The sequence below is a fragment of the Bos taurus genome, chromosome 1, assembly GCF_002263795.3.
Source record: "Bos taurus isolate L1 Dominette 01449 registration number 42190680 breed Hereford chromosome 1, ARS-UCD2.0, whole genome shotgun sequence".
Taxonomy (NCBI): Eukaryota; Metazoa; Chordata; class Mammalia; order Artiodactyla; family Bovidae; genus Bos; species Bos taurus.
Window position 1 is genome coordinate 54240716 of NC_037328.1, and position 12846 is coordinate 54253561.

General features: G+C 40.1%; 1 pseudogene; it reads right to left on the reverse strand.

The window, feature by feature from the left end:
* Positions 1-451: 451 nt before the first annotated feature.
* Positions 452-12485, reverse strand: LOC783844 (fatty acid-binding protein, heart-like; annotated as a pseudogene).
* Positions 12486-12846: the final 361 nt, after the last annotated feature.

Genomic DNA, 12846 nt, shown 5'->3' on the forward strand with positions numbered 1-12846 from the left:
ATGCTAGCACTGAAAAATCTTGATTCTTTTCTTCAGGGGGAAAAGATAAAAATATACCAAAATCACTTCCAGTCTTTTGAATTTTGTGCATCAATGAGAACAGAACAGTAAAAAAAGATTAATATCTCAAATTATCCTGCCACAGTTACAATACCTTGAAATTTGGTAATCATATTAACTGACATCTGTTCAGTGCATAGAAGGTACCAGGCACAAGTGCTTTCTGTTTTGCTTGTTTTTTGTTTTTTGACTTTGGCTTTGGTTTATTGATATCAGAGCACCCTTTGAATGTAGTTAAAAAACAAAAACATACACAATGAGAATGAAATTGGATCCAGGCTGCTGCCACCTGATCCCTGGAGAATTCCTCCAATCAAGCTGATTTGTACAAAATGCAAGAGGAGAAAAATGAGGCAATCTGGTGCTGAGTCAAGGAGGAATCAACTGGCAGAAGAGCAGTTGAAGGAGTGGGCAGGTCACAACTCTTTCTTGTAAGTGTGAGTGCAAACTGCACCACCCTGGGTGGGTGTCAGGATGGGCATCCCATCACCTGTTTCCTGCACTAGTGTCTTCTCTTGTCCGTTCCACTTCTGCACGTGAACAAGTTTGCCTCCGTCCAGCACGTCACAGTGGATTTGACCTTCCTGTCATCTGCTGTTGTCTCACCAAACTCCATTCCCAGCTTAAAGCAGATCTCTGTGTTCTTGAAGATGCTTTGTGTTTTTATGGTGATTGTGTCTCCATTCACTTCAGTGATGTGGTAGGTTGGTCATGGTGGCCACCTGCCTGGTAGCAAAATCCACACTGAGTGACTTCAGGTAGTCATTGAAATTCTTGCCATCCAGTAACTTCCAGATGCCCATGAAGGTGTCCACCAGAGGGAGGCTGGGCAAGGCTGAGAAAGAGACAACAGAGTAGCATGCAAAGACTCTGGGATGGCCCAGGGACTGTTCTAAGATTGTTTATTTTCTTACTTCATTTTTTCTTACAACAACACATGAAGCAGATACTTCCATTATACCCATTCTATACATGAGGACGCTGAGGTTTGAAAGGTTAGGTAACCTGTGCTAAATTACTGAGCTACTGACTGGTAGACTGAGAGTTAAACCTCAGGCAATTGATTCAAGCATTTCTGCTTACAAACATTGTGGTATTTGCCTTTCATATTAAACACAGCAACTAGAATCAGATAGTTTGCTGATTTGAAAAGAAGCAGTTTGCAGCTTTTGTTTGGCTTTTGTTTTTTTAAATGGAAGTATAGTTGGTTTACAATGTTGTGTTAATTTCTGGCATACAGCAAAGTCATTGACATATATGTAAATTATATAATATTAAATATTCTTTTTCAGATTTTTCCCATTTTAGGTTATTATAAGATATTGAATATAGTTCCTGTGCTATACAGTAGGACCTTGTTGTTAAGAAGTGTTTTTGAGTATAAATATGAAGCATTTTAGATGTGGCTCAAAAATTGAGAATTGACTCCTTCCTTGCTTGAGTTTGGACTGGACACTTAGAAGTGTTCTAATCACTCAGCTAGACAAATGTATTTCAACTTTATGTTTTAACCTTCCACTGGTAACTTTGTAAAACAAATCTTGCTTCACCATAGTATTTGCTACAAGGTTTGTAGAGAAAAAGTAGAGATTATCTATCTATATATATCTACATGCATATCTATCTGTCCATCTGTCACTATAAATTATTTCAGTGAAATTATTTTAGCCATTGGCAACCTAGTTCTTTCTCTATTACTGAAGTCATTATAAGCTAAGTAAAAATACTTGATGAAAATCACAGACTCTTGTTCTCAAAATTCTTTTCAGAATTGACCAAAACTACCACATTAAAACAAGCAAAACATTAAAGCAAAAAAAGACCGGGAGCTGACTGTGGCTCAGATCATGAACTCCTTTGCCAAATTCAGACTTAAATTGAAGAAAGTAGGGAAAACCACTAGACCATTCAGATATGATCTAAATCAAATCCCTTATGATTATACAGTGGAAGTGAGAAATAGATTTAGGGGACTAGATCTGATCAGCAGTATGCCTGATTAACTATGGATGGAGGTTTGTGACATTGTAAAGGAGACAGGGATCAAGACCATCCCCAAGAAAAAGAAATGTAAAAAAAGCAAATGGCTGTCTGAGGAGGCCTTACAAATAGCTGTGAAAAGAAGGGAAGTGAAAAGCAAAGGAGAAAAGGAAAGATATACCCATGTGAATGCAGAGTTCCAAAGAATAGCAAGGAGACATAAGAAAGCCTTCCTCAGCAATCAATGCAAAGAAATAGAGGAAAACGATAGAATCGGAAAGACTAGAGATCTCTTAAAGAAAAATAGAGATACCAAGGGAACATTTCATGCAAAGATGGGCTCGATAAAGGATAGAAATGGTATGGACCTAACAGAAGCAGAAGATATTAAGAAGAGGGGGCAAGAATACACAGAAACTGTACAAAAAAGATCTTCATGACCCAGAGAATCACAATGGTGTGATCACTCACCTAGAGCCAGACAAACTGGAATCTGAAGTCAAGTGGGCCTTAGGAAGCATCACTATGAACTAAGCTAGTAGAGGTGTTGGAATTCCAGTTGAGCTATTTCAAATCCTAAAAGATGATGCTGTGAAAGTGCAGCACTGAATATGCCAGCAAATTTGGAAAACTAAGCAATGGCCATAGGATTGGAAAAGGTCAGTTTTCATTCCAATCCCAAAGAAAGGCAATGCCAAAGAATGCTCAAACTACCACACAATTACACTCATCTCACACACTAGTAAAGTAATACTCAAAATTCTCCAAGCCAGGCTTCAGCAATATGTGAACTGTGAACTTCCAGATACTCAAGCTGGTTTTAGAAAAGGCAGAGGAACCACAGATCAAATTGCCAGGATTCATTGGATCATAGAAAAAGCAAGAGATTTCCAGAAAAACATCTATTTCTGCTTCATTGACTATGCCAAAGCCTTTGACTGTGTGGATCACGATAAACTGTGGAAAATTCTTCAAGAGATGGCAATACCAGACCACCTGACCTGCTTCTTGAGAAACCTGTATGCAAGTCAGGAAGCAACAGTTAGAACTGGACATGAAACAATAGACTGGAACCAAAGAGTGAAAGGAGTACTCCAAGGCTGTATATTGTTACCCTGCTTATTTAACTTATATGCAGAGTACATCATGAGAAACGCTGGGCTGGAAGAAGCACAAGCTACAGTCAAGATTGCCAGGAGAAATATCAATAACCTCATATATGCAGATGACACCTCGCTTATGGCAGAAAGTAAGGAAGAACTAAAGAGCCTCTTGATGAAAATGAAAGAGAGTGAAAAGGTTGGCTTAAAGCTCAACATCATGGCATCTGGTCCCATCAATTCATGGCAAATAGATGGGGAAACAGTGGAAACAGTGGCTGACTTTATTTTTCTGGGCTCCAAAATCACTGCAGATGGTGATTGCAGCCATGAAATTAAAAGGCGCTTACTCCATGGAAGGAAAGTCATGACCAACATAGACAGCATATTCAAAAGCAGACATTGCTTTGTCAACAAAGGTCTGTCTAGTCAAGGCTATGGTTTTTCCAGTGGTCATGTATGGATGTAAGAGTTGGACTATAAAGAAAGCTGAGCACTGAAGAATTAATGCTTTTGAACTGTGGTGTTGGAGAAGACTCTTGAGAGTCCCTTGGACTGCAAGGAGATCCAACCAGTCCATCCTAAAGGAGATCAGTCCTGGGTGTTCTTTGGAAGGACTGATGTTGAAGTTGAGACTCCAATACTTTGGCCACCTGATGTGAAGGGCTGACTCATTTGTAAGGACCCTGATGCTGGAAAAGATTGAGGGAAGGAGGAGAAGGGGATGACAGAGGATGAGATGGTTGGATGGCATCACTGACTCAATGGACATTAGTTTGGTTAAATTCTGGGAGTTGGTGATAGACAGGGAGGCCTGGTGTGCTGTGGTTCATGGGGTCACAGAGAGTTGCACAGGACTGAGCTACTGAACTGCACTGAACCACATTAAAAAAAAAAAGTCAGAATCAGGAGTGACGTGTTATGTTCTTATTTGGCTTACAGTTTTGCAGTGGTTTCTTGGATAATTTCTGCTTCCCTTAAGGAAGGATAGATTATGAAGGAATAAAAGCACTAAAAGTTTTCTTAAGAACACATGTGTCAACATATACTATATGTAAATTGCCTGGCACAATGCTGGAACTCAATAAACATTAGTTAATTTCCATGCATTTCCTTAAAATGTGCTTCCCACTATGCTGTACACCAGAAATTAACACAATATAGCAAATCAACTATACTTCAATAAAAATAATTGAAAAAAAAGAAATAAAAGAGTTCTTGGGATTCAGAGAATTAAGACTTTGACTTTTCTGTTGGATCTTGTCATTTATATTCTTTCTTGCTTTTCCAGTCTTTGTCCAATAAGTGGTTTGCTGTCACTATGGTAGAGACTGTGTAAGGAGAAACTAATGTCTATAAAGTGATCTGTAGTACCTATTGAATTTTCTCCCATTATTTACCACTTCCACAGGTGATTGAAGGTTGTGAAGAATACACAGGGATTCTTCAAGGTTACTGGGATGTCATCCAGTCAGCTGGGAAGGTCTTTGTCTTTGTGTTTCTCTGACTTACTCTGGCTCTTTCTGTCACCTTATAGTTGGAAGCTTGTCTTAGTCTATCCATTAGCATAAAGGTGTGCAGAGTTAATGATGAGTAAACAATATACATTTTACGTGTTTTACAGGTAATTACCTTTCTTTTTCTTCTTAGGTAGAACAATCTGACTGTGCTTATAACTGTTATTTGAATACATTTTAAAAAATTGCTTTAGCCATTATTTCAAGCACTTGTAAAGTTGCCCCCTAAGAATCCAGCTAAAAGGTCTATGCATTTTGATTCATGGCAGTGCCTCTGGGCATTCTCCTGTTTGAGAAAAACATAAATACCTGCCAATGTGCAATGGGCAGTTTTGGAAAAGTAATGACCACTCTGTTCCAATCAGTCTTATGCAAGTCTACTGTTTAATTCTCTGATTGGAAACAATTGCATGCAGAAGACAGAGAAAATCCCTCTGGCATGAAAGGCTGCCTCCCAACACTGCCGCCCCATTCAGTAGATCACATTTGCACAAAAATAGTTTGACTTTCTCTGTATTATTCCTCCTTCTCTATAAGGGAAACAATACAGCACTGTGGTTCAGTCCTTACATGAAACTGGGCCAGATCATGCATTCTGTCTTTAAACTGTGTGTGTGTGTGTGGGTGGGTGGGTGCTAAGTTGGTTCAGTCATGTCCAACTCTTTGCAATCCCATGGACTGTTGCCCGCCATGCTCCTCTGTCCATGTGATTCTCCAGACAAGAATACTGTAGTGGGTTGCCATACCCTTCTCTAGGGGATCTTCCCAACCTAGGGATTGAAGCTGCAACTCTTATATCTCCTCTGTTGGCAGGCGGGTTCTTTACCACTAGTGCCATCTTGGAAGCCCCTTTTAATTGTGTGATACCAGTCACATTTCTTAAGTGTTTTGAGCTTCAGCTTCCTCATCTATTCAAGTCCTTAACTAAGTCATCTTACAAGTTAAATGACCAGCTCTATACACAGATGGACATACAGTAAACCATTGCATGGCCTAACTATTAAGACTCATTTTTCATTTTCATCTGCAAAATTGTTCTACAGTTGTCTCATGAGTGTTTTAAGTTCCACATTTGAATGTAAATCCCTATAGCTTCAAGTAGATGTTCAATATGGTCTATGTCCTTAGATGGGAAAGTTGATGAAAACAGGTAGGAAGGAAATTGTAGGTCTTGTGCTACAATTGTTTCTTCGCATAGTTGTGGTGGGTTATTTTGAGACACCCATATTCTCTTACCAGGTTGCTGCTACAGTTAAGGAAAAGTATTTGGAAAAGTATTGCTTTTGAGGTAGCAGTGCTGATCATAGTTATGGAATTTGATATTTTGTTTCTTGAGGCCAAGTTGTCTTTGGAGCCAGTTGGTTGAAACTAGAGCCCTGTTCTCATAAGATCCATACTCTGGTTAGTGATTGAACCACTGCTTTCTGAAAGCTGTCGCCTGCTGGGAGCCGGCATATTGCATATTGAGTGCATATTGCATATTGCATATTGAGTGCAGCACTTTCCACAGCATCATCTTTCAGGATCTGGAATAGCTCAACTGGAATTCTATCACTGCCGGGAGCCAGCATGAGGAACTCCGCCCATGGCAAAGGTCATGAGGAAGGAGGCTCGGCATATGCAGAGACGGGATCAAGCCTCAGGAGTTCCCCTGGAAATTCTCGAGCATCTACCCCCCAAACCAGAGTCTGCCTACTTTCTGCTTTGTGCTTTCACCTACACCTCTGACTTTATGGGAGGCTGTCCTCCACTACCTCTCTCTGAAAAAAGAGTTAGCTTATAGCTCCAGTTAATAATTCTTGGGTGTGATAGTGTTTCAACCTACAAACTCCTTTGGAAGTCCTCTAGCCTGCCTGAATAGGTTTTTCCGGCCACATGTGATTGTTCAGAGCCTCCCAACTGTGAGAGGCAGGAGATGTTCTAAACTGTCTAAACACAGATTCCTTTGAGTAGTTAAAAGATTGATTAGAAATTGTATTGGTTAAGGGTTTTTCACTTGTTGGGCCAATGTTTGCTGCTAAGTTTCCATATCCCTTACCTGCTGCTTCCCTGGCAGTGTATTGATTAATATGATTGGTGTAAGTAGTAGTTTTAATGTTTGTAACCTTGGACCCTTGAGTTAATTCTTTTTCTTGTTGTAGCCCACCACACCTTTGCCCTATAGGAATGCAACTTTAATGCTTTTGGAGGGTGGCGCCTGTCTAGTCACCTTTAGAGAAAAATAAGTTTTCTGAAGAAAGGGTCTTAAAATGTTAACAGGCCTCTGGGCCAGAAGATGATGCAAATCACCTAAACTTTTGCATACGATAAGTTTGCAGGAAGAAAGCCTGGCTTACTGCATGACTCTACCCCTTCCCCCATTATCCTCTATGCATAACTTAAGGTATAAAAACTACTTTGGAAAGTAAAGTGTGGGCCTTGTTCATGGAAACTTGGTCTCCCCATGTCATTCTTTCTCTCACCTTCTGGCTGAATTATTCAGCCTCTTTTCTCCCCTGAATTTCCTCACTGAGCTATCCTTATTTCAGCCTCTTTTCTCCACTGAATTTCCTCACTGAGCTATCTTTATTCTATTACTCTTTATATCCTTAATTAATGTTTAATTAAGCAGTTGTTTCCTGATCCTCGCCGACGCCGTCCCTGCTTCGAATTCCCTGGATCCACTGGGGCTGGACCCCGGCAGTCGCCTTTGTTACAGGTTGAACTGCACGAAAAAAGAGCCAGAAAAGTCATTAGAGTTCATGAGTTCAGGGAGACCACAGAAGGGTTTTGACTGAGCTTTCTTCATTGTTCATGAATAGCTGCTGAGTTTTGAAGGCTTAGGATATTATGTGGTTTCTCAGACTGACTAAAGTTGGATGAATTATAATTTAAAATTAGCCAGAGGACAGGGTGACATTTTTTTCTTTTTTGATATTTTTTTTCAGTTTCAGTTTGTTTATTTCTAGATGAACTCCTTTAATCATATGGAAGGACTTGAATATTTTCTTTTTTTTTTTTTTTAGTATAAGGAGAATAGAGGGGTCCAAAACCAAGAATGGTAAAAATATTCTCATGTCTTATTGATACTGACCAAAAAGCCAAAAAAAAAAAAAAACCAAGCCCCAAATGACCAATAAAAACAAATATTTACTGAATTATGACTCCCTAAGATTAAAAGGCAGTTCTTGCTTGTTTTATTCATATATATAGTATATATGTATGCATGCATGTTTAGTTACTCAGTTGTGTCCAACTCTTTGTGACCCAATGAACTGTAGCCTGCCAGGCTCCTCTGTCCATGGAATTCTCCAGGCAAGAATACTGGAGTGGGAAACCATTTCCTTCTCCAGGGGATCTTCCTGACCCAGGGTTCCAACGTGGTTTCCTGAATTGCAGGCAGATTCTTTACATCTGAGCCACCAGGGAAGCTCATATAATATATATAACATATAACATATATATATATGTATGTATGTATGTGTGTATATATATATATATATATATAGTTGTTGTTATGAAGGTTCTCAGTCATGTCTGACTCTTTGCAAATCCATGGACTGTAGCCTGCCAGGCTCCTCCGTCCATGGGATTTTCCAGGCAAGAATACTGGAGTGGGTTGCCATTTCTTTCTCCAGAGGATCTTCCTGACCCAGGGATCAAACCTGGGTCTCCTGCTTTGTAGGCAGACACTTTTACCATCTGAGCCACCAGGGAAGTCATACACACACACACACACACACACATATATATATATGTACTTATATATAATATAATACACACATATTATATATATGACTTAAAGCAATGATTTGTACACAATGGGTGATCAGTAACTCATAGCTGTTGTTGTTACCTGTACTCTTACTGAATTCTCTCAGTATATCAGTTCAGTTCAGTTCCGTTCAGTCGCTCAGTTGTGTCTGACTCTTTGCATCCCCATGAATCGCAGCACGCCAGGCCTCCCTGTCCATCACCAACTCCCGGAGTTCACCCAGACTCACGTCCATCAAGTCAGTGATGCCATCCAGCCATCTCATCCTCTGTCATCCCCTTCTCCTGCCCCCAATCCCTCCCAGCATCAGAGTCTTTTCCAATGAGTCAACTCTTCGCATGAGGTGGCCAAAATACTGGAGTTTCAGCTTTAGCATCATTCCTTCCAAAGAAATCCCAGGGCTGATCTCTCAGTATATACAGTGAGTTTAATTAAATGGAATATTATTTACTCCACTTAACAAATGTGAGCACTGAGAATGAGAGAAGTTAAATAACTTGCATGCTCAAGAACTCTCACCGAGTAAACAGGCAGGATATATTGCAATGCAACCTCTATTATGGTTAAGTGCATGTTCTTACCTCCTACACTATACTTCCTCTCAGACCAGCATTTGAATTTGTGAAATTGTTCTAATCCAAGGTCTGATCCTCAGTTCTGTACACTCAAAAATATGATCTATCAGCACACCAAGAGTGGGTTTACTATCTAGGTTCACAGAGACCAGTGCATAATACAGAGAATTTATTTTTTAATTTGATGTGTGTAAGTTATTTTTTTCTATGGAAAGTTACAAAAGCCCAGACACAATACAAGCTGCCTTATGCCAAACAGAACAAACCAATATAAAAATCGCTGGCTTCTATAACTGGAAAGAACACTGCTGCCTTCAGAGACAGCTGGATTCAGATAGTAGATTAAGTAGTGTAGATATAACCTGTTGGCATTGTTTTCCTCTGCATTAGCTTTCTTCTCAGTCAAGTAAATATGGCAAAGTTGACTATGGAACTCCAGACTTACGTTCTCACCATTTAGCAACTATCATAAAGAACATGTTTCATTGCAAATATTTGCAAATAGTTCTAGTGGAAGCTTTGGGGCTGATTCTTATTGGTCTAGATTTTGTCTCTTACCATCACTCAACCAATCACAGAAACTTGGATTTGTCTAGGCCTGAGTCAAGATCCCCTGGAGAAGGAAATGGCAACCCACTCCAGTATTCTCCCCTGGGGAATCCCCATAGGCAGAGGAGCCTGGCAAGCTATAGTTCATGGGGTCACAAAGAGTCAGACACAACTGAGTTACTAACACACACACATACACACAAAGTCATGTTCCTAATTTTATGTCTGCAATGTTGAATCGTCCTTCCACAAGCATGGACTGAGGGAAATAAAAATGCTTTCATCAAAAGAAGTGTGATTGAATGCCAACTCGGCAAGAACAGGTTCCCATATAGTATGTCATACAATCTGAAATGCTTGGCATGAGTAGAGGATTTTTCCAGGTGAGAAGTTGTTCATGGAAAGCTAAATTGCAAAAAGAGGTTGTTCAGTGAGTATGGACCTGAACACAGATCCATAGTTGGTTTGAGGTTAAATTGTGTTGAGCTGTGATAGCTGAAAAGTCTCCATAATGAAGTCATGCTTGGAATAGATTTCAGGAAGGTGGAGTCTGTGGACCAGGGAAGAAATCCTCCTTGACTGCCATTAGTTGTGGGACTACTAGAGGTCTTTCACCTCTTTGTTCCACCATTTCTGTACTCCACGCTGACTGTGTTAGTTAGTGTTCTCCAGAGAAACAAAACCAAGAGGTGTATATTTAAATTGGTAAATATAAAGAGAATTATTATAAAGAATTGACTCATGAGATTATGGAGGTTAAAAAGTCTCAAGCAGTGGCCACAGGACTGGAAAAGGTCAGTTTTCATTCCAATCCCAAAGAAAGGCAATGCCGAAGAATGCTCAACTGCTGCTGCTGCTGCTAAGTCGCTTTCAGTCGTGTCCGACTCTGTGCAACCCCATAGACGGCAGCCCACCAGGCTTCCCTGTCCCTGGGATTCTCCAGGCAAGAACACTGGAGTGGGTTGCCGTTTCCTTCTCCAGTGCACGAAAGTGAAAAGTGAAAGTGAAGTCTCTCAGTCGTGTCCGACCCTCAGCGACCCCATGGACTGCAGCCTTCCAGGCTCCTCCATCCATGGGATTTTCCAGGCAAGAGTACTGGAGTGGGGTGCCATTGCCTTCTCCGAAGAATGCTCAAACTACTGCACAATTGCACTCATCTCACACGCTAGTAAAGTAATGCTCAAAATTTTCCAAGCCAGGCTTCAGCAATATGTGAACTGTGAACTTCCAGATGTTTAAGCTGGTTTTAGAAAAGGCAGAGGAACCAGAGATCAAATTGACAACATCCACTGGATCATCGAGAAAGCAAGAGAGTTCCAGAAAAATATCTATTTCTGCTTTATTGATTATGCCAAAGGATTTTACTGTGTGGATCACAATAAACTGTGGAAAATTCTTCAACTTATATGCAGAGTACATCACGAGAAATGATGGGCTGGAAGAAGCACAAGCTGGAATCAAGATTGCTGTGAGAAGTGTCAATAACCTCAGATACGCAGATGACACCACCCTTATGGCAGAAGCCTCTTGATGAAAATGAAAGAGAGTGAAAAGGTTGACTTAAAGCTCAACATTCAGAAAATGAAGATCATGGCATCTGGTTCCATCACTTCATGGCAAATAGACAGGGAAACAGTGGAAACAATGGCTGACTTTATTTTTCTGGGCTCCAAAATCACTGCAGATGATGATTGCAGCTATGACATTAAAAGGCACTTACTCCTTGGAAGGAAAGTTATGACCAACATAGACAGCATATTAAAAAGCAGAGACATTGCTTTGTCAACAAAGGTCTGTCTAGTCAAGGCTATGGTTTTTCCAGTAGTCATGTATGGATGTGAGAGTTGGACTATAAAGAAAGCTGAGTGCTGAAGAATTGATGCTTTTGAACTGTGGTGTTGGAGAAGACTCTTGAGAGTCCCTTGGACTGCAAGGAGATCCAACCAATCCATCCTAAAGGAGATCAGTCCTGGGTGTTCATTGGAAGGACTGATGTTGAAGCTGAAACTCCAATACTTTGGCCACCTGATGCAAAGAGCTGACTCATTTGAAAAGACCCCGAAGCTGGGAGGGATTAGGGGCAGGAGGAGAAGGGGACGATAGAGGATGAGATGATTGGATGGTATCTCCGACTCAATAGACATGAGTTTGGGTAAACTCCGGGAGTTGTTGATGGACAGGGAAGCCTGGCTTGCTGTGGTTCATGGGGTCACAAAGAGTTGGACATGTCTGAGTGACTGAACCGAACTACACTGACACAGTCTCAAGATATGCAGGGTGAGTTGGCAAGGTAAGGACCTAGGGGAACCAATGACTTTGTTCCAATATGAGTCCTGACAGGTAGGAGAACCTATGGTGTAGTTCCCTTTGGAAGGCTGGCAGGTTCAAGACCCAAGATGAGCCAAAGATTCAGTTCAAATCCAAAGACAGGGAAAAGCGAATGTCCCAGTTTGAAAGCAGTCAAGTAGGAGAAGTTTCCCTTTCTTGGCAGAGCGTCAGCCTTTTTGTTGTATCCAAACTTTTAACTAATTGGTTGAGGCCGACTGATATTAAGGAAGGCAATCTGCTTTACTCAGTCTACCAATTTAAATATTAATTTTATCTAAAGACATTCTCAGAGAAACACCAAGAATAACATTTGACCAAATGTCTGGATATCTCATGGCTCAGTCAGGTTAACATGTAAAATTAACCATCAGGCTAATCATTCTCCTTTTCTGCAAAGACACAGTAAAGAACAGGTTTCCATTTTACTAAATGTTGGTGATTGCTCACATCTCTTTCTAAGATTAGAAACAAGGCAACTTGTTTAAAATTTTGAATCTGTCTGCTCTTTAATAAAAATTTTACAAGTGAGCTCTTGGTTTACTTCCTCACGTGGCTCTCTGGCCTTTCTAATATTTAATTCATAGAATGCATTACCTGTTTCCAAGTTTTCAGAAGTCCTCATGGTAAAAACCATATTTAGTTTGTGCTAAATGAGATGATACATGCTGGGTAAACAGAGGCGTCATGTACAGTGAAGAGCTTCAAATCCAGTTAGTAGCCAAAATGGCTGCAAGTGGAATTATTGGTAAACGTGATTAAGTAAAATCTAACAAAATGGTTAAAATTTCATAAAAATAACAGGTGACTTACTAATGATATTAATACATATGGTCTTTTTTTCATGTCACTAGTGTGTTACATTGAAAAATGTTTGGAAAGACATAACTTTCATTAATTTGGATTTGAAACATTCCTATGTTATATTCTTTAGACATATAAAGACAAAAATTTTTGTTTACTTTTATCAAAAGCATAATAATTTC